General features: G+C 45.2%; 1 pseudogene; it reads left to right on the top strand.

Moving 5' to 3' along the window:
- The first annotated feature begins 19,613 nt into the window (after positions 1-19,613).
- Positions 19,614-20,114, top strand: LOC121583604 (annotated as a pseudogene).
- Positions 20,115-20,790: the final 676 nt, after the last annotated feature.

The following is a 20,790-nucleotide window of genomic DNA, read 5'->3' as shown; positions in this document are numbered from 1 at the left end:
CTAGCTAGCTAGCGGGTACCTACTGGTAACTATTAGCAACTGTGGATAGTTGTTTCCAATGTTATTTCACGCTTACGAGTACCTGTAATTATGCCAGCTAGCTACCTACCATTCTAACCTCATCATCTGAAGCGTTAACGTTAGGTAGTTAGTAGCTACTGTACTCGAAATGTAGCTAGCTTGTTGCTACCTGGATAGCTTACGTAAGTTATAACCTACATTTATTTGTGTTTTGTTTGTACATACTCTCTCCTCTGCTCTTATCCTTCTAGACCTATCCGCTGCCTTTGATACTGTGAACCATCAGATCCTCCTCTCCACCCTCTCCGAGTTGGGCATCTCCGGCGCTGCTCACTCTTGAATTGCGTCCTACCTGACAGGTCGCTCCTACCAGGTGGCGTGGCGAGAATCTGTCTCCAAACCACGTGCTCTCACCACTGGTGTCCCCCAGGGCTCAGTTCTAGGCCCTCTCCTATTCTCTCTATACACCAAGTCACTTGGCTCTGTCATATCCTCACATGGTCTCTCCTATCATTGTTACGCAGACGACACACAATTAATTTTCTCCTTTCCCCCTTCTGATAACCAGGTGGCGAATCGCATCTCTGCACGTCTGGCAGACATATCAGTGTGGATGTCGGATCACCACCTCAACCTGAATCTCGGCAAAACGGAGCTGCTCTTCCTCCCGGGGAAAGACTGCCCGCTCCATGATCTCGCCATCACGGTTGACAACTCCATTGTGTCCTCCTCCCAGAGTGCAAAGAACCTTGGCGTGACCCTGGACAACACCCTGTCATTCTCCGCTAACATCAAAGCAGTGACCCGATCCTGCAGGTTCGTGCTCTACAACATTCGCAGAGTACGACCCTACCTTACACAGAAAGCGGCACAGGGCCTAATCCAGGCACTTGTCATCTCCCATCTGGATTACTGCAACTCGCTGTTGGCTGGGCTCCCTGCCTGTGCCATTAAACCCCTACAACTTATCCAGAACGCTGCAGCCCGTCTGGTGTTGAACCTTCCCAAGTTCTCTCATGTCACCCCGCTCCTCCGCACACTCCACTGGCTTCCAGTTGAGGCTCGCATCTACTACAAGACCATGGTGCTTGCCTACCGAGCTGTGAGGGGAACGGCACCTCCTTACCTTCAGGTTCTGATCAGACCCTACACCCAAACGAGGGCACTGCGTTCATCCACCTCTGGCCTGCTAGCTCCCCTACCTCTACGGAAGCACAGTTCCCGCTCAACCCAGTCAAAGCTATTTGCTGCTCTGGCACCCCAATGGTGGAACAAGCTCCCCCACGACGCCAGGACAGCAGAGTCACTGACCACCTTCCAGAGACACTTGAAACCCTACCTCTTTAAGGAATACCTGGAATAGTATAAAGTAATCCTTCTACCACCCATCCCCCCCAAAAAAAAAAAAAAAGTGGTTGTCCCACTGGCTATCATAAGTTGAATGCACCAATTCGTAAGTCCCTCTGGATAAGAGCGTCTGCTAAATGATGTAAATGTAAATGTAAATTCACTGAGACTGCTGGCTTGAAATCATTAAAGGACTGGTCAATCAGGTTTGCTGATTCAATGTATTAATGAGTTATCTTAATCTCTCCTTGGGTCAGATGCTTCACAGAGAAGTGTCGAGACATCTTTTTCGAAAGGGGTTCTTTTTTATAGATGCTCTTTGTGGATGACTGTGTCACAGTCAGCGGTAGGAGACGACAGTATGGTCAGTGGAGACGGCACGGTTGCCTGTGACCACACTTGGTTGGTCTTCCAATCCATCAGTGGGATCAACCGATCCATCAAGTCTACTCTGAGTAGCAGGAGTTCACTTTCGAGGCTGGTAACATACACAGGGTGAACAAGCGATACGTCTTGGAAGTGTAGTTTCAGCATGAGTCGCATTGTAGAGGCGAGGTAGTCTGGGTGAAACCTCGAAGTGAAGTATCGCATCGTTCCGTTTTCAACAAACGTTTAGCTGGGTTCAAAGCCCTTTTGAGATCATTGAACAATGTTTGAGAGATGAGTGATATTGTCGAGCCCGAATCAATTAGCGCATGACAGGTTAAGTTTCAAGTGAGAGCAGGAGTAATTTGACTGTTAACGTCCTTGATAAGGGTGTTAATTCTGGCGGACCTGTTGTCCGGCAATTCCACGTCTAGTCATAGTGACTTGTCTTTTTCCTATTTATCAAATTCTTTCCGGTTCTTTATTTCTCTTAGCAGAGCTTTCAGCGAGTATTGCCGTATGCTTCTGTCGTCATTGAACCCTTGTTACCCTTGTTCTGTGACACTTTGGGTGGATTGGGTGCAGGAACGTAGTGATCCGGTCGATTGTAGTCGTTTCGCTGGCGACGTACTTTACAGTTATTTTGACCGTGGTGGGTATAGGTATCGTGGTTTCGAGGTAGAAACCGTTGTTTTACATCATCTCTTGACGCTTCAAGACCTGATAATGCACCCTCTAACTGGAGTGAGTGCTCCTGTTCAAACTCCAAAATCGAGATGTCATGGCTCTTAGCGCTGTGCACTTTTGATGCCTCAAAAGCTGTGCTCGCAAGCTCTCTGAGTTCTGAGATTGGCAAACCAACGTGGGCTGTAGGACCCAAGTAGGTAATGAAGGTGGGATACATGTTCGACAGAAACATTTGTTTGAATGGTAATAGCTCTTCCATTCCGGTTTCAGTGAGTAGGCCAAAGTAAGCTGAACGAAGCCTATGATAGTAAGCTTGTGGGTGTTCATTCTGAGCTTGCTTGACAGTGTTAGCCAGCGAGCTGTCGTGTTTGCGTGTCGCAGAACCACTGAATTCTATATTCAAAGCTGTGGCAAGTTTTGCGTAGTCGTTTTGCACGTGTTACTGTTGGAGACGAATGGACCTCGTCACGTGTGTATTCGACATTCGCTTCAACAAGTAAAGCCTGTCAGCACCCGTAGCGTTCGGGTAGCCATTCAAGGCATCCTCTATGTCTGCAAGGAACGTCTCAGTGTCGTTTCGCTTACCTGGAACAGGGTCAAAGGTGCGGATGCTTTTGACGAGTTTGTCAAGGCATTCCGTGCCAAGTGCGCAGGGAGGGTTGGCTTCATCCTGTGGGAAATTGTGGGCTGAAAGGCCAAGAGGAGTAGTGAAGCTTTGGCTTTGTTGGCGAGGAGGGGCCATATTACCCTGTGCCAAATGGCCAAGAGGGGAAGACTGAGGGACATTTGCGAGAGGCAAAGTCTGAAACCTTCTGTCATCTTCACTCCTTTGTGTACCGAGCTCTGGTTGCGAGCTTGGTTGCTTGACTGGGTAGTCACGCTGTAGCGCGTGACTTTTCTGGAATTCTTCCAGATGGTACCTAAGGGTTGTATTCTGCTGCATGGCAGAGTCCACTTGGGCGCTTAGAGTACTTATTTCAGACACGTGAGTGTCGCACTTGCTCCATTCGGCCTGATACTTATCTGACATGGTTTGCAGTTAGTTTGCAGAGGTCTTGAGTCCGGAGCGAGAGATTCAGTGATGAAATTTCCTCCGCTTGCTTAGAAATCAATATTTCCATCTTCATCACCTGAGTTCTCACATCATTCATTTGGTCAGCAACTTCAATGAGTTTCACTGATTTGTCATCCAACTTGGTCATTGTGTTCATTAACTGATCGTCTTTGGTGTGCAGCATTTGGACTAGAACATTGTAGCTTTGAGTAACGTTCATCAAAACTGCATGTATGTTATCAAATTGCGTGTTCCTGTTAATAACTCGTCATACTTATCTAGTTTGGCGTGGACTTCGTCGTATTTAGTTTTTACTAAATCGAGTTGTTCCTGTAGAAGACGATCTTGTTCCTGTAGAAGACGATTTTGTTGAAGAGTTTGTGCTCGTTCGTCATCATACGTTTTTGCAATTACTTTTAATTGTTCCGTTTTCAAATGCAGTTCCTCGGTTACCAGAATGTTTTCCTCATCTGCTTTTGTCATTAGTTTCCCAATTCTCTCCACCTGTCCCGTCATATCAACCATTTCTTGCTCGTGCTTCAGCTGTGCACTGCGGTATTGGACCGATGCAAATCTCTGATGGTTGATTTTGGAGAGCGTTTGTCACAATTTCTTCTGTTTTCCGCTAATGGCATAGTTAGGGTTGGTATCGCTGCCGAGGTCAGCAATCAATCCTTTTATGGGTAAGGGTTCACTAATTAGCGGGGGAGTGGGGAACACCCCCTCCGATAGCTTGCACATTATTATTATTTTTTTATGTTGTTTTGTCAAAGTTGGGGTTTTGAGTTATTGGAAGCTGCAAAAACGATTTAAATCTATTTATAGACGTTAATTAACCATCACTACTGCATCAGTAATGTGGGAGTTGGACGTGAATGAATTTGCAAAAGCAAATTGAGTTGATTAATCAATGATAATGAGTAATCATACCTGTACATGCTATCTGGGCATTAAACTTTAATTAACCTGAAAGTGTTGCTTTATCTAGGTTAATATGGAAAAGTTTAAATTATCTCCTTTGTTGAACAAAATCAATTTGGATCTTATCCAAATGATCAACCTGAAAGGGTATGTTCGGCAATTTAATTTATTTAATTGAATAAGACAATGATATCCAGTCAGTTGAGATTGGCTGGATTATCATAAGTGTAACCAGTAGTTCAAATATGAGGGTTCATTTAACACCGGGGTCAGTTATCTCTAAGGCTGAAGCCACGTGGGATTCCCGTGAAGGCGGGACTACCGTCAATACTGGTTCAGTACTGTGGGGGTTGGCTCCAATGAGCTTGCAAAAGCAAATTGAATAGATTAATCAATGATAATGATTAATTATACCTGTATTGGTTTAATTAACCTGAACAGCATTGCTTTATCTAGGTTAATATGGAAAAGTTTAAAATGTCTCATTAGTTGGAAGAACCTGAAAAGGTATGTTCGGCAATTTAACTTATTAAATTGAATGAGACAACGATATCCAATCAGTTGAGATTGGCTGTATATCATAAGTGTAGCCCGTAGTTACACACTATAAGAACACGTTTTGCCCTCACAAACAAATTACTTGCGATTCTTCACCACTAGAGGTCACTGATCGCAGAAAGCTGAACTCGAACGGGAGTACAGAGGTGCGGGACTTCCGTCGGCCAAGACGGGGATTTCAACGTGATACAGGAAATACAAAATGGGTGCTCTCCCTTTGTTAGCTTAGCATCTAGTGCACAGCTAACCTTTCTTATACTTGTTTTAAGCACACAACAGGATCCCATACACTACGGGAAGGGGTTTACTAGTGACGTCTCACATTCAAACCCATTCGGCATTCTCTTTGCTAGCACTGTATTACCGGAACGCGCGGTAACATAAGAGATACGCCTGTGGCCTATCCATGCTATCGAAGCGTGATAGGCAGATACAGTGGGGAGAACAAGTATTTGATACACTGCAGATTTTGCAGGTTTTCCTACTTACAAAGCATGTAGAGGTCTGTCATTTTTATCATAGGTACACTTCAACTGTGAGAGACGGAATCTAAAACAAAAATCCAGAAAATCACATTGTATGATTTTTAAGTAATTAATTTGCATTTTATTGCATGACATAAGTATTTGATCACCTACCAACCAGTAAGAATTCCGGCTCTCACAGACCTGTTAGTTTTTCTTTAAGAAGCCCTCCTGTTCTCCACTCATTACCTGTATTAACTACACCTGTTTGAATTCGTTACCTGTATAAAAGACACCTGTCCACACACTCAATCAAACAGACTCCAACCTCTCCACAATGGCCAAGACCAGAGAGCAGTGTAAGGACATCAGGGATACAATTGTTGACCTGTACAAGGCTGGGATGGGCTACAGGACAATAGGCAAGCAGCTTGGTGAGAAGGCAACAACTGTTGGCGCAATTATTAGAAAATGGAAGAAGTTCAAGATGACTCGGTCTGGGGCCCCCGGTCAATCACCCTCGGTCTGGGGCTCCATGCAAGATCTCAACGAATACAGTGGGGGAAAAAAGTATTTAGTCAGCCACCAATTGTGCAAGTTCTCCCACTTAAAAAGATGAGAGAGGCCTGTAATTTTCATCATAGGTACACGTCAACTATGACAGACAAATTGAGAAAAAAAATCCAGAAAATCACATTGTAGGATTTTTAATGAATTTATTTGCAAATTATGGTGGAAAATAAGTATTTGGTCACCTACAAACAAGGAAGATTTCTGGCTCTCACAGACCTGTAACTTCTTCTTTAAGAGGCTCCTCTGTCCTCCACTCGTTACCTGTATTAATGGCACCTCTTTGAACTTGTTATCAGTATAAAAGACACCTGTCCACAACCTCAAACAGTCACACTCCAAACTCCACTATGGCCAAGACCAAAGAGCTGTCAAAGGACACCAGAAACAAAATTGTAGACCTGCACCAGGCTGGGAAGACTGAATCTGCAATAGGTAAGCAGCTTGGTTTGAAGAAATCAACTGTGGGAGCAATTATTAGGAAATGGAAGACATACAAGACCACTGATAATCTCCCTCGATCTGGGGCTCCACGCAAGATCTCACCCCGTGGGGTCACAATTATCACAAGAACGGTGAGCAAAAATCCCAGAACCACACGGGGGGACCTAGTGAATGACCTGCAGAGAGCTGGGACCAAAGTAACAAAGCCTACCATCAGTAACACACTACGCCGCCAGGGACTCAAATCCTGCAGTGCCAGACGTGTCCCCCTGCTTAAGCCAGTACATGTCCAGGCCCGTCTGAAGTTTGCTAGAGTGCATTTGGATGATCCAGAAGAGGATTGGGAGAATGTCATATGGTCAGATGAAACCAAAAGAGAACTTTTTGCTAAAAACTAAACTCGTCGTGTTTGGAGGACAAAGAATGCTGAGTTGCATCCAAAGAACACCATACCTACTGTGAAGCATGGGGTGGAAACATCATGCTTTGGGGCTGTTTTTTCTGCAAAGGGACCAGGACGACTGATCCGTGTAAAGGAAAGAATGAATGGGGCCATGTATCGTGATATTTTGAGTGAAAACCTCCTTCCATCAGCAAGGGCATTGAAGATGAAACGTGGCTGGGTCTTTCAGCATGACAATGATCCCAAACACACCGCCCGGGCAACGAAGGAGTGGCTTCGTAAGAAGCATTTCAAGGTCCTGGAGTGGCCTAGCCAGTCTCCAGATCTCAACCCCATAGAAAATCTTTGGAGGGAGTTGAAAGTCCGTGTTGCCCAGCGACAGCCCCAAAACATCACTGCTCTAGAGGAGATCTGCATGGAGGAATGGGCCAAAATACCAGCAACAGTGTGTGAAAACCTTGTGAAGACTTACAGAAAACGTTTGACCTGTGTCATTGCCAACAAAGGGTATATAACAAAGTATTGAGAAACTTTAGTTATTGACCAAATCTTGCTTGTTTGTAGGTGACCAAATACTTATTTTCCACCATAATTTGCAAATAAATTCATTAAAAATCCTACAATGTGATTTTCTGGATTTTTTTTCCTCATTTTGTCTGTCATAGTTTACAGGCCTCTCTCATCTTTTTAAGTGGGAGAACTTGCACAATGGGTGGCTGACTAAATACTTTTTTCCCCACTGTATATATAATATATTGATAAAAGTCACTTATTAAATAATTACCTCTTATCAGTCTCATTCTGAACGTCTCATAATCCTTGAACCTGCAAGAACCCTAACCTTATTGATGAATCATCAATACACAAATTGGCTTAATTATTTATTTACTAACTAAATAATAACACAATACAAAACACACACACAGGTTATTGATTACTAACGTAATAAAATGAAAACAGGTCCCTAGTGGACTGGACTAACAATAGCATGAATGCTTGGGTAGTGGAGGGGTCAGAATGGAAGGGAGAGAGAGATTCAAACTATAGTGGTTACTTTGGAGACTATGCTCACAGTAATCATAATACTTATGCGCCCTAATAACGCTAATTTGGATTAGAAATGCAACATGATAGTTGAGTTGGTGATGTAGGACTCTGGTTTGCCCACCAGAGATCTCAATGTCCTTGGTAGTGTGTCTGGTCATAGTGGTGGTTAGAATGGAAACTTCAGATGTACCAGTGGTTGTCGGAGATAGATTGTCCTTTCCAACTCGTGTCTTTAGTGAAAGTTCTCTAGACGACTATACATGCCAGCTGCAGACTGAAATGATAAGGTCTAGTGCATTGTCTTCTTCTTCACCTCGTGTAGAGATTGAGAGTTTCAGAGTTTCTCCATTTAAAACGTGTGGACTAATGTCTCACGTTTTCTGGTCTTTCTAGTCTAACCATTTTGTAACGTGTAGCTTCAGCTTCACGCTTCTTGGTCTTGTAGAGTGTCAACCATTTTAAGCCGTGGGGCTTACTGGTCTGGTAGAAATTCAACCATTTGCAACGTTTGGCTCACGCTTCACGTCTGCTGGTCTAAAGGTTGATTTGTTTTTCAAGGCTTTTTATGCACTTGGGGTAAAAGGGGCGTTCCATCATGTTTACACAATCTCTGATGTCACTTGGGGCGTGGCTAGTCACTGTGCATAGTTTATATGAAAAACTATTATCTCATTAGAAGACTAAAATCACATTCCTATCTTCACCAAAATATTCTCATACTTTAATCATAGATTTTCTACAACATTTAGATGTAAACTTGATAGATAGAATATGTACACTTTCCGAGATACAGTTATTACTTGATACCATCCTTAATGACATCACAAAATAATAAACAATATGACATGATTATTCTTTAAATCCCCACTGACCATTTCCCACATTCTTTTAAGTAGGAATATTGTTTCACTATCCACTTTTGGATGTTGGAGTTTTGGCAGGAAGACTTCCTTTGACTTACAGGGAAATACTTTCTTCCCATGCTAGACACCAAAAGGAGTCTTTTTCTGCAAACTATTTATGACCGGCTGTTAAGACATAAAACTGGCCCCAGGAAAGGGGGTGTTCAAACCTTTGCCTAGCAGGAATGTTTGATCCTCAACCCATGAGAGCAAGTCATGACAACAGCCTAGAGTCTTCTTGGGTATGATGCTACAAACTTGGCACACCTGTATTTGGGAAGTTTCTCCCAATCTTCTCTTCAGATTCTCTCAAGCTCTGTCAGGTTGGATGGGGAGCATCACTGCACAGCTATTTTCAGGTCTCTCCAGAGATGTTCGATCGAGTTCAAGTCCGGGCTCTGGCTGGGCCACTCAAGGACATTCAGAGACTTGTCCCGAAGCCACTCCTGCGTTGTCTTGTTTGTGTGCTTAGGGTCGTTGTCCTGTTAGAAGGTGAACTTTCTCCCCAGTTGAGGTCCTGAGTGCTCTGGAGCAGGTTTTCATCAAGGATCTCTCTGTACTTTGCTCCGTTCATCTTTCCCTCGATCCTGACTAGTCTCCCAGTCCCTACCGCTGAAACATATCCCCACAGTAATGCTGCCACCAACATGCTTCACCGTAGGGATGGTGAAGTCTTGTTTCTCATGGTCTGAGAGTCCTTTAGGGGCCTTTTGGCAAACTCCAAGCTTGCTGTCATGTGCCTTTTACTGAGGAGTGGCTTCCGTCTGGCCACTTCACCATAATGGCCTGATTGGTGGAGTGCTGCAGAGATGGTTGTCCTTCTGGAAAGTTCTCCCATCTCCACAGAGGAACTCTGGAGCTCTGTAAGAGTGACCATCGGGTTCTTGGTCACCTCCCTGACCAAGGCCCTTCTTCCCCGATTGCTCAGTTTGGCCGGGTGGCTAGCTCTAGGAAAAGTCTTGGTGGTTCCAAACTTCTTCCATTTAAGAATGATGGAGGCCACTGTGTTCTTGGAAATGTAGCTCTGCCACTTTCCACTGCAGATGCGGAAGGGTTACATACGCGGAGGCGGTGGATTGAGCCTATGCAAAAAAAACGATATCTCTAGCTTAAACTGATAGATTTTTTATTAAAAGGAGAAAACCTAAACCCTTTAACCTAAATCAAATGTTTTGTTGATTTCGCGTTGAATTGACGTTAGGCACAACTCAAATAAATGTAGGTCAAAACTAGACGTTAAACTGACTTCTGTGCCCAGTCGGAAGTAGGAGAAAATGACTTGATGATTTTGAGTGCTCTTCTTTGTTTATGCCCATTCAGCATTGTTCACACCCTCTTAAGCCATATAATTCACATGTACTGCAAACACATGGCTATCCGTCAATGTTAATGTTTTTTACTAGGCTGGCTATGACACAAATCAACTCCACCCACCACTTATCAATCCCTGGGTAATTTCAAATAAATTGTACAACTTCCAGCTACACCAGTAATGTTGATGCCTTCCTCACAGACCACGGATCAAGTGGCTGTATTTTCAATGGTGAGAACGACAATATAAATAGAAAATATAGGAGCCCCATTATTTTTGATTTGTGGTAAGAATTACTGTTATTTTCTGAGATAGACAAACTATGTTCACAAAATGTTTTAAGTTGACGGCATTTTCAAAGGTTACACATCATTTTACTGAGAAATCAATTAAATATTGTCCAGGCTTCTGTCCTTACCCCATAACATTGGCTGCTTGAAACATCTGAAGATTGAAACAAACTCTTCTAGCACTCTCTTCCTGGTTCTACTGTCTATTTGGGTGACTCCTTCTGGAGTGACAACAGCTGCAGACATAGGTGCACCTGCACCAGTAGAAGCCTTAATTGCCAGAGCCAACCTTGCTCCTTTTCCCAAATCTGTCGACCCGACGCCTTCTAGTTCTCTTGCCAAACAATTCAACGTCTCCGGCGACCCCCAGTACTTCACCCGTTCCAGGGCACCTGCACCTATATGTCCTGTCGGAGGAGTGTGGCCGTGCACTTCTTTCCTACAGTGTAGAGGGAAAGAACGAGCACTGTGGTAGCACCCTGGTGTTCTGGACACGTCTGGTGAGGGTGTCTGTCTACAACGAGGAGATACAGTAGAGCTGGTCAAAGGTCACCAAGCCGAAGCCAAGGTCAGTGCTGGTAACTGAGGTTCTGTGTCGCCCAGGCATGATTGATGTACAGTGAGGGAAAAAAGTATTTGATCCCCTGCTGATTTTGTACGTTTGCCCACTGACAAAGAAATGATCAGTCTATAATTTTAATGGTAGGTTTATTTGAACAGTGAGAGACAGAATAACAACAAAAAAGTCCAGAAAAACACGTCAAAAATTGATTTGCATTTTAATGAGGGAAATAAGTATTTGACCCCCCCTCAATTAGAAAGATTTCTGGCTCCCAGATGTCTTTTATACAGGTAACGAGCTGAGATTAGGAGCACACTCTTAAAGGGAGTGCTCCTAATCTCAGCTTGTTACCTGTATAAAAGACACCTGTCCACAGAAGCAATCAATCAATCAGATTCCAAACTCTCCACCATGGCCAAGACCAAAGAGCTCTCTAAGGTTGTCAGAGACAAGATTGTAGACCTACACAAGGCTGGAATGGGCTACAAGACCATCGCCAAGCAGCTTGGTGAGAAGGTGACAACAGTTGGTGCGATTATTCGAAATGGAAGAAACACAAAAGAACTGTCAATCTCCCTCGGCCTGGGGCTCCATGCAAGATCTCACCTCGTGGAGTTGCAATGATCATGAGAGCAGCTGGGACCATAGTCACCAAGAAAACAATTGGGCCACCATCATTTTCCAGCACTGCCTTAACCCTCTTGGGTATGGAGTTCACCAGAGCTTCACAGGTTGCCACTGGAGTCCTCTTCCACTCCTCCATGACGACATCACAGAGCTGGTGGATGTTAGAGACCTTGCACTCCTCCACCTTCCGTTTGAGGATGCCCCACAGATGCTCAATAGGGTTTAGGTCTGGAGACATGCTTGGTCAGTCCATCACCTCTACCCTCAGCTTCTTTAGCAAGGCAGTGGTCGTCTTGGAGGTGTGTTTGGGGTCGTTATCATGTTGGAATACTGCCCTGCGGCCCAGTCTCCGAAGGGAGGGGATCATGCTCTGCTTCAGTATGTCACAGTACATGTTGGCATTCATGGTTCCCTCAATGAACTGTAGCTCCCCAGTGCCGGCAGCACTCATGCAGCCCCAGACCATGACACTCCCACCACCATGTTTGACTGTAGGCAAGACACACTTGTCTTTGTACTCCTCACCTGGTTGCCGCCACACACGCTTGACACCATCTGAACCAAATAAGTTTATCTTGGTCTCATCAGACCACAGGACATGGTTCCAGTAATCCATGTCCTTAGTCTGCTTGTCTTCAGCGAACTGTTTGCGGGCTTTCTTGTGCATCATCTTTAGAAGAGGCTTCCTTCTGGGACAACAGCCATGCAGACCAATTTGATGCAATGTGCAGCGTATTGTCTGAGCACTGACAGACTGACCCCCCACCCCTTCAACCGTTGCAGCAATGCTGGCAGCACTCATACATCTATTTCCCAAAGACAACCTCTGGATATGACGCTGAGCATGTTCACTCAACTTTTTTGGTCGACCAAGGAGAGGCCTGTTCTGAGTGGAACCTGTCCTGTTAAACCACTGTATGGTCTTGGCCACCGTGCTGCAGCTCAGTTTCAGGGTCTTGGCAATCTTGTTATAGCCCAGGCCATCTTTATGTAGAGCAACAATTCTTTTTTTCAGATCCTCAGAGAGTTCTTTGCCATGAGGTACCATGTTGAACTTCCAGTGACCAGTATGAGGGAGTGTGAGAGCGATGACACCAAATTTAACACACCTGCTCCCCATTCACACCTGAGACCTTGTAACACTAACGAGTCACATGACACCGGGGAGTGAAAATGGCTAATTGGGCCCAATCTGGACATTTTCACTTACGGGTGAACTCACTTTTGTTGCCAGCGGTTTAGACATTAATGGCTGTGTGTTGAGTTATTTTGAGGGGACAGCAAGTTTACACTGTTATACAAGCTGTACATTCACTACTCTACATTGTAGCAAAGTGTCATTTCTTCAGTGTTGTCACATGAAAAGATATACTCAAATATTTACAAAAATATGAGGGGTGTACTCACTTTTGTGAGATACTATATATATATACTGCTAAAAAAATAAAGGGAACACTAAAATAACACATCCTAGATCTGAATGAATGAAATAATCTTATTAAATACACAAAAATTATCAATGGAAATCAAATTTATCAACCCATGGAGGTCTGGATATGGAGTCACCCTCAAAATTAAAGTGGAAAACCACACTACAGGCTGATCCAACTTTGATGTAATGTCCTAAAAACAAGTCAAAATGAGGCTCAGTAGTGTGTGTGGCCTCCACGTGCCTGTATGACCTCCCTACAACGCCTGGGCATGCTCCTGATGAGGTGGCGGATGGTCTCCTGAGGGATCTCCTCCCAGACCTGGACTAAAGCATCCGCCAACTCCTGGACAGTCTGTGGTGCAACGTGGCGTTGGTGGATGGAGCGAGACATGATGTCCCAGATGTGCTCAATTGGATTCAGGTCTGGGGAACGGGCGGGCCAGTCCATAGCATCAATGCCTTCCTCTTGCAGGAACTGCTGACACACTCCAGCCACATGAGGTCTAGCATTGTCTTGCATTAGGAGGAACCCAGGGCCAACCGCACCAGCATATGGTCTGACAAGGGGTCTGAGGATCTCATCTCGGTACCTAATGGCAGTCAGGCTACCTCTGGCGAGCACATGGAGGGCTGTGCGGCCCCCCAAAAAATGCCACCCCACACCATGACTGACCCACCGCCAAACCGGTCATGCTGGAGGATGTTGCAGGCAGCAGAACGTTCTCCACAGCGTCTCCAGACTGTCACGTCTGTCACATGTGCTCAGTGTGAACCTGCTTTCATCTGTGAAGAGCACAGGGCGCCAGTGGCGAATTTGCCAATCTTGGTGTTCTCTGCCAAATGCCAAACGTCCTGCACGGTGTTGGGCTGTAAGCACAACCCCCACCTGTGGACGTCGGGCCCTCATAGAGTCTGTTTCTGACCGTTTGAGCAGACACATGCACATTTGTGGCCTGCTGGAGGTCATTTTGCAGGGCTCTGGCAGTGCTCCACCTGCTCCTCCTTGCACAAAGGCGGAGGTAGCAGTCCTGCTGCTGGGTTGTTGCCCTCCTACGGCCTCCTCCACGTCTCCTGATGTACTGGCCTGTCTCCTGGTAGCGCCTCCATGCTCTGGACACTACGCTGACAGACACAGCAAACCTTCTTGCCACAGCTCGCATTGATGTGCCATCCTGGATGAGCTGCACTACCTGAGCCACTTGTGTGGGTTGTAGACTCCGTCTCATGCTACCACTAGAGTGAAAGCACCGCCAGCATTCAAAAGTGACCAAAACATCAGCCAGGAAGCATAGGAACTGAGAAGTGGTCTGTGGTCACCACCTGCAAAACCAGTCCTTTATTGGGGGTGTCTTGCTAATTGCCTATAATTTCCACCTGTTGTCTATTCCATTTGCACAACAGCATGTGAAATTTATTGTCAATCAGTGTTGCTTCCTAAGTGGACAGTTTGATTTCACAGAAGTGTGATTGACTTGGAGTTACATTGTGTTGTTTAAGTGTTCCCTTTATTTTTTAGAGCAGTGTATATATATATATATTTTTTAGCAAGCTAGCGTCGTAATTTTGTCTGACATGCCGAAAATACAGCCTTTTGATTAAATTTGACACTTCGCGGCCACCGGAGTATGACACGTGACTACAGTTTGCATTGAATTGTGGGTCATATCAACCCCACAAGTGATCAAAGTTCTTCACTCGCTCCCTCAAGCTAAATCGAGGGCTGAGGGGGCAACGTTAGTGACTTGGACCTCCACTTAAGATGGCAATTTTAATGCATCCGGTTTCAACGGGGGATTCCCCCAAGGGAAAGTGGCTAGCGCGAGGGCTGAAGGGGTAAAAATTACGTGCTTGGACTGCAGCCAAAGCCTCACTTGTGCTGCCACTGTGAAAAACAAGTCAATGGACCTTTATTTATTGTAATTTAATTTAAGTGTTGAGTTAGATTACATACTGTAGCTACCCCAGTCGTTATTTTAAATGTAATATTGGTGACTTCACAGCAATTGTTAGCTATCTGAAATTTAGCTAGCTAGCAGGCTCAGCTTATTACAAATCCCACTAGATACAGCCACATCTCATAGTCACATCATCAAATTTGTAAATTAATGGAGTTTCCCATCTTCCAATTTAGAGTTTCTGGCGCAGATGTCACGACTTCGGCCAAGGCTGCCTCCCCTCCTTGTTCGGGCAGGCTTCGGCGTTCGTCGTCACCGGCTTACTAACCACTACCGCCCCAATCATCATCACATTTGTCTTGTCTTGTCAATCACACACACCTGGTCCTAATCCCCTCATTAGTCTGTGTATAAGTGTCCCCTCTGCCCCCTTGTCCTTGTGGGTGATTGTTATTTGTGAGAGTAGTGTAGCTCGGTGGAGCTACTCGTAACGTTGTGTTGCCAGGGTAGATTTCCCCCTGTGCCTATGTATTATTGGATATCCGTTACAGTGTATTTGCTAGGGAGGATAGTTTCCCCTGTGCCTGTTTCGTTGATCGCTATTTGAGCGCATTTGTGTGTCTACGAAGGAATAAACTCTGTATTCGGTGATTACCCTCCTGCGCCTGACTCCTTTCCATCACACTCATCACAGCAGCACAGAAATGCCCTTATCCAGATGGTGTGACAAAGGCATTTCCTAACAGACCTGCTAACTTTCTTTGTTGTTTCTTTTAAGGTTGGTACCTCCAGCAGGAAGAGAGGCAAGAACCATTAATCTGCCAACTCGGGGACAAGCTACACTATTCACAACCCTGTGTAATGTTCAGTGCACCACAACAGTTGCTCAATTCAAACAGCGGTGTGTAGCCTACTGTAGCTGCTGGCAAAGTAATTCAAAGCCTATACTTTATTACTCAGGATGCAACTTTTCAGTGCTGCTATTTTTTCCATGTAATGTTATTAAAACAAAATCAGACAACCCCATAGTAGAATAGTTTACCTATTTACCTAGTCAGCTTGTTGTTGTGTGATCTACGAGAGATAAATATTCCTCTCGAGGTGCATTCAAGTTGTGAGAGCCATAGGGAGGTAAACATGTATTCTGACAAGCAGTCAATGCACATCAATTCGTAATGCAATCGCAGGAAAACGCTTTCGAAAGCAGTTTTGGTCTTTGTTAAAAAAGAGGAGGATCCCAGTTTTCCATTTATACTACGTTCTTTTCTCTACTCCTTCAATTGCACGAGTGGCATTGTTTAACAAATGCAGTTATAACCAGAGTTTCAAGCATGGTTTATGCACAGCAGCGCAACAACAGAGCTCTTAAAGGGTCAATGGTGTCTATTAAGGGCAATTAACTACTTTGTAATAGTATGAAAAAAAAAATGTATGCACTCACTAACTGTAAGTTGCTCTGGATAAGAGCGTCTGCTAAATGACGTAAATGTAAATGTAATAGAAACCCCCAAAATCTAGACGTGTGTGAGGTAGAATGCCCCTTCACGGTCAGGCAGTTTACACTGTTGGCTTAATTATTTTTCCACAAGGAAAAGCTACAGCCATTCATGTCTCCTCTCCTTCATTCAGATTGTCTCATACACTAAGACTGATACTGTAGGTCTGTAGTGATCTTAACATAATACAGTATTGCGCAGTGTTTACTATAGACACAGTATATTACACTGTTGGCTTAATTATTTTTCCACAAGGAAACGCTACAGCCCATGTCTCCTCTCCTTCAGATAGTGTATGAGACAAAGGATGATACTGGGTCACTAGTAATCTTTCTTATTATACAGTATTGCGCAGTGTTTACTGTAAACAGTATATTACACTGTTGGCTTAACTTTTTCCACAAGGAAAAGGTACAGCCATTCACGTCTCCTCTCCTTCAGATAGTGTATGAGACTAAGGCTGATACTGTAGGTCCCATTCTATACTATCGAACAGTTTTGCGCAGCGTATACTATAGACACAGTAATATTACACTGTTGGCTTCATTTTCCAATATTGGGCTGAGTTTATATTAGCCCAACCATAGTGAGATTACACTGGTGTTTTTTTCACCCAGTTGCTGGGTTGTGATAGTTTTTGTTTCACTGTTTTACAGTACAGACAGTAACTATCATAGTTTTCCTTGGAAACTCACATCTCAGCTCTATTACACTGAGGGTTACAGTGTGTAGCTGTGTTTACTATAGTTATGTTGCACTACTTTACAGTACAGACAGTAACTATCCCTTAATTAGAATTGACAGCTCTAATACAATACTGTTTTTTTCACAGTGTGTAGCTGGGTTTACTATAGTTTTTCTGTTGCACTACTTACAGTAGGCTACATACAGTGACTATACTAGTTTCCCTTGGAAACTCACTTTTCAGCTATTTCGCTGCAGTCTTGCACAGTGTGTAGCTGGGGTTACTAGTTCTGTTGTACTTACAGTTAAGACAGTAACTATCCTAATTTCCCCTGGAAACTTACATCTCAGATCTATTACACCGAGGGTTTCAGTATATAGCTGGGTTTACATTAATTTACAGTACAGACAGTAACTATCCTAGTTTCCCTTAGAAATTCACATAACAGCTAGATTACACTGCTGGTCTTACGCAGTGTGTAGCTGGGGTTGCCATATTATTTTGTTATACTGCAGGGTATACACTACCATTCTCTTCTTCCCACAGAGAGAAACTACCATTTCCAGTATGGCTTTTCGCCTTGAGAAATGTGAGATGTCCCTGCCAACAGGCAGCTGACTGGCAGCATTGTCAGCTTCTCACAGGCCCAAAGGCCAAACTGAGAGAGGCAAGTGGAGTCCCCATGGGCACTGAATACAGTGATGGAAGGCTACAAACCAACTCCGATGCTGGCCACCACTATAATTCTGGCGCCTCAAATGTCTCAGGGTTTTCTAGTGTTGACGCCCTGGCTGACTGAGTGTTTCCGAATGAGTTCAGATGAAGGAGTGTCAACCTACATCCAAACCCCTCATTCTGGCCAAGAGTTCTGTCTGACAGACACGTTAACCTGCCATTACAGTTGTCCACACACGCCCCTCTCGCTGTTGCGGGTGAACTAGGGGCTTCCCCAAGTGTGTTGTGCCCAGCTAGGGCAATAGACTATTTTCACAGACGCAGGCAAAACGAAAGCTTTATCAGTTTTTGTTAACAATGGTGAGAGTTTTGGGCCAGGGCCTATCCGACCGGACGCTCACATTGCATGGTGGACACTTACTGCAGCATTTCGGCTGGCCCGCCAGCCTTTGCCTTTTGCTGTGGTGGCACATTATACTGGAGGATTAACTGCCTTACCTGGATGATTGGATAGTCTGCCCCATCCATGGAACAGGCCACAACGGACACGAGGACCCTCTTGAACCACATTTGTGTTCTGGGCCTCACCCTAAACGAGGAGAAGAGTCACCTGACCCCCTCACGAAAGGTGATCTACCTCGGGATGTCCATAGACTCGACTCTCATGAGGGCACGTCTCCCTCAGGTGAGAGTAACAAAGTCCTATCCTACCTCAATCGTTTCCGTCTCGGACGAGCCATGTCGGTGTTAGAGTGCCAGCAGTTACTCAGCCTATTGACGGTGGCTTCACTGTTGGTTCCACTGGGCATTATCCATCAGGACACTCCAGCGATGGTTCAACTCCCGCGGCCGGCACCCAAAACAACACAGACACAGTCAACTGTTGGAGATGAGTGCATGTTTGAGGACCCTATCAAAGTGGCTATCCTGTTAAAGGGGGTGAGCCTGATCAGAGTCCACCACAGAGAGCTGGTGTGCACTGAAGACACTGACGGGTTGAGGTGCCGTGTTCAGAGGCAGCTGGTCGCTGGATTCCCCCATGGAGTGGTCAGCAATTTCTACAAACCGGTTTTTGCTTTGTCATTATGGGGTATTGTGTGTAGATTGATGAGATTTTATTTATTTAATCAATTTTAGAATAAGTCTGTAACGTAACAAAATGTGGAAAAAGTCAAGGGGTCTGAATACTTTCCAAATGCACTGTAATTGATTGACATTTAAAACATCTGGTCATAAAATAAGACAGGACATTGGCTGCATATCAATTAGTCTACAATGGCTTCCTCTCCTCGTCTCCTCTCCCTCATCAGCGCCGATGTGGGAAGACAGGACAGGTTAAAGCAGGGATGGGCAACTTTGATGGGGGTGGGGGCCACAAAATCTGAGCTCATCATGAGGGGCCGCAGTGGCTCGTGGGTCTGTGTACCGGCATCCATACCCACACATGCAGTCAGAGCCGTCTCTATCCTTTTGGGGTCCCTAAGCAACATGTTTGTTTGTTTTACCTGCACCATTGTTAAGTGTGAACTCATGGAAGGTCAATTTTTTCCGGATCATCTGGTGTTGCCATGATGCTCATGCAGTGCCTTTCCCCCTCCTTTCTCCTCTCCATTTAGTTGGTTCTGGGGCAGGACAGAGCCCAGAACAGCTCCACTGCTGCTTAGAGTAGGTCAGCTGAAGCATTCAGAAAGCAGGAGGCTTCTCCTTCTGACTACTGGACACTGCACTCCAAAAGACTGTTCCCAAACACCCCGCTTACTAAACGCTCCCCTGTCCCCTTCTCCAAGCAGGAATTCTGGGAGATGCCAGGAGGCAAAATGGGGAATATCCAACTGGCCAACCAGGACCTGTCGTCATGGATCTAGCATTGCCCCATTGTCATCAAGACGCCAAATTGTCCAGGATCTTCGGCTGGGGTGACTTCTACTCCAACCTCAAGACGGTGAAGCTCAACCTGCTGATCATGGGCAAAATTGTTGACCACGGCAACGGCTGGACATCTACTTCTGCCACAACTCCACAGGTGAATGCAACGTGTCCATCAGCCTGGTGCTGCCCGCAAGGGAGGTGGAGTTCGACCTGGAGCGCAAGAGTATGCTCCACCCCAAGGACTCCAAGACCTTCAACTGTCAGGTGGAGTACGAGAAGGTGGAGCACAATAACCGGGTGGCCCTCTGCAACTACGACCCATCCAAGACCTGTTCCCAGGAGCAGACCCAGAGCCATGTGACCTGTATGTGTTCCATGGATCATCTGCATCTACGCGTCTTTCTATAGTACGGACTATCGCCTGGTGCAGAAGGTCTGTCCGGACTACAACTACCACATTCAAGGCTCCTATATGCCCTCAGGCTGAGGACAGCCTTGGAGACAGGGCCAGAAAGGGCACAAAGAGACAAGTTGCTGGCTGGGGGGTACAAAGCGACTTTGTATGGGTGCAAGGAGAAACGTGTGAGGGTTCTCGTAGACAAAACATTTTGGGGGTATTTCAAGGCGTTGCAAAGACAAAGTGTATTTTTGCTTTAGACTACATTGCAGTCGGACTGCTGAGAATCACTGAACTACAAATAAATACTAATTGTGTGATCCAGATTAGTGCTTATGTTCCACGCCTTGTTCAAGCTAATCCCGAGTGGCGCAGTGGTCTAAGGCACTGCATCGCAGTGCTAGCTGTGCCACTAGAGATCCTGGTTCGAATCCAGGCTCTGTCATAGCTGAGGATCAGCATGGCAGATGTGTTGTTACCTACCCTTACCACCTGGGGGTGGCCCGTCATGAAGTCCAGGATCCAGTTTACATTTACATTTACATTTTAGTCATTTAGCAGACGCTCTTATCCAGAGCGACTTACAGGAGCAATTAGGGTTAGGTGCCTTGCTCAAGGGCACATTTACGTCATTTAGCAGACGCTCTTATCCAGAGCGACTCACCAATTGGTGCGTTCACCCTATAGCCAGTGGGATAACCACTTTACAATTTTTGGGGGGTAGAAGGATTACTTTATCCTATCCCAGGTATTCCTTAAAGAGGTG

Source organism: Coregonus clupeaformis, chromosome 1 (genome assembly GCF_020615455.1).
Source record: "Coregonus clupeaformis isolate EN_2021a chromosome 1, ASM2061545v1, whole genome shotgun sequence".
Taxonomy (NCBI): Eukaryota; Metazoa; Chordata; class Actinopteri; order Salmoniformes; family Salmonidae; genus Coregonus; species Coregonus clupeaformis.
This window is presented reverse-complemented; position numbering and strand designations above follow the sequence as displayed.